At 43.9% G+C, this 2,031-nt stretch overlaps 1 protein-coding gene across 4 annotated transcripts in view; it reads left to right on the forward strand.

The window, feature by feature from the left end:
* SLC4A10 (solute carrier family 4 member 10) overlaps nucleotides 1-2,031 on the forward strand; it is a 423,280-nt gene that overhangs the window by 396,093 nt on the left and 25,156 nt on the right. The window lies entirely within an intron of this gene.

Raw genomic sequence — 2,031 nt, forward strand, 5'->3', positions numbered from 1 at the left:
CTCTCTGAGCATTCCCTTGCCTGCTGACTCCTTAATTTCACCTTTGTCACTGTTGTTACTAGTAAACTTCCTCATGTGTCTTGTTCACACTAGTTCCTATGTTTAGCTGCCTTAAAGCTGGTGTAGCCAGTCTCTTGAGGATTCCTCTCTCTGAATTATCCCTTACACAGGGGTAGAGGAACCATGTCCGGCTCCTAATACCCCCCTCATGTCTGTCTAAGGAAAAGGCAGTACTCCTGTCCTTCCCCATAGCTGGAATGTCCCTGGAGGCTGTGCTGGCAGTTGGCTTGTTCTTGGCAATAATGTGCACATAGGGCCCTAGCCAGGATTTGCAAGAGTACAAACAGCACCACAGTATCTCATCTCCTGAGCTGTGCCAAGCACTCTGCAGCTGAGGCATAGGTCCGGCACTAGGACTTTTTGCACCATATCTCATATACCAGTGCAGAAATAAATGGAATGGATAAAAACAATCCTATGCCCAGTTTACACAAGCACTCCTGAAGCTGCGAGTGCTAAAAGAGCTACATCAATGCTGGGTAGTAGTGCAAAAAATTCCAGAGTGGATTCATACTTGTAGACTCCAGGAAAGCAGCATATACTATGAATTCAAGAGTGAAATGAAGTCTCCACAAAATGCTGGCAAGTGCACAGAGTAGAAAAGATGCTTTGTTCCTTTCCCTTTCTTTTTTTAATCTGATCACCATTTTTGCAAGTTGACAATGCCCAATTTATTTTTACTTTTGTTTATCATAGCCAAGGCTGGTAGCACCACCTATTAAGGTTGCCTGACACTTCCCAGTAGAAGACCCCTGTTTTCAGCTGCTTATAATTATGCCAAACTTTAACAGTTTGGGCTGAAATTTGACAAGTTAGGTGTTTGCCTCAGGCAGAACTACTTAGAACATTTCAATTGAAATGGTTCAATTGTGTCTGAGCATGAAGCAAGCAGAAAATATGTTAGGGTACAATGTTAAGAAACCTTTGCTTTCACAAGTTATAACACCCCCTTTTGGGAGAGAGTTAAAATTTGCAGGGAATTAAAATTTGACAGGTTCAAGTTCTTTCAGAGATGGGCCTTTTGCTGTTTCTGGGAAGATGTGTCCAATTTGTCCCAGCTAAGGGTTTTTAAAGATTGCCATTGGCACATTTTTGACAGAGGCTTCTTAGCATTCCCAGGGATTCTGCGCATGCTGAGTTTGGCTCATGTGCCCACAGATCCTGGGTATACCTGGACTGTACACGTGTTATCACCACAGAACAAGTAGTGCCTTGCCTACATGGTAAACTTACAAGGCATGGAAGCAGCACCTGCAGGCATGTTACATTACTCCAAGTGGGCTGCCTCCTAAACCAAAAACAGTGTAGCTCTCTTTCTGTAATGCCAGGAGCAGGTTAATTAGCATGGGGGAAAGGGCTAATTGGCACTGCCACTCAGCCATGCTAATTAACCTGCCCAAAGTCTTATTCAGATATAGTTTGCAGTTTAGAAAGCTTGAAAGTGCTGCTGGCAGGCACAACAAGTTTACCAAGTAGGCATGGCTCAAGTTGCTGTACTCCCCAGTCTATAGCATGGAGGCTTAGAAACCTTTCCCTGTAATTACTGTTCCAGACCAGTAACCAAGGAACTTGTGTCTTCTGCGACCCTCTGGTGGCATTTGGGGAGTGTACCAGAAAAAGTTGCCTGACTTAAATACAGAGAGGAGGGAAGGGAATAGATTGGCCCAAGTAGTCTGGTGAGGCTGACACTAGAAGTAAGAAAGAGAGAATAAGGAGACAATAAAATATTGAACAGCTGCTCATTGTTTTATCCCTTCACAATGCAGCAGGGGTCCTTTAGGGAAAAATCATCTGTGATTGTGTAAGCAAAGGCTATAACAATGCAACTGTGCAAAGCGCCCAACCTGAGGCTTTGCAGTCCACTTCTATTCAGGCAGTTCCTATCTGTTAAATTGGGAAACCTGCTTTAATAATGTTGTACAGTCTTTGAGCAGGAGAGGTGTTTATAGACATGCTCTGGGAGGTGTGTGT

Source organism: Gavialis gangeticus, unplaced genomic scaffold (genome assembly GCF_001723915.1).
Source record: "Gavialis gangeticus isolate Ggan-Ray unplaced genomic scaffold, GavGan_comp1, whole genome shotgun sequence".
NCBI classification, from domain to species: Eukaryota; Metazoa; Chordata; order Crocodylia; family Gavialidae; genus Gavialis; species Gavialis gangeticus.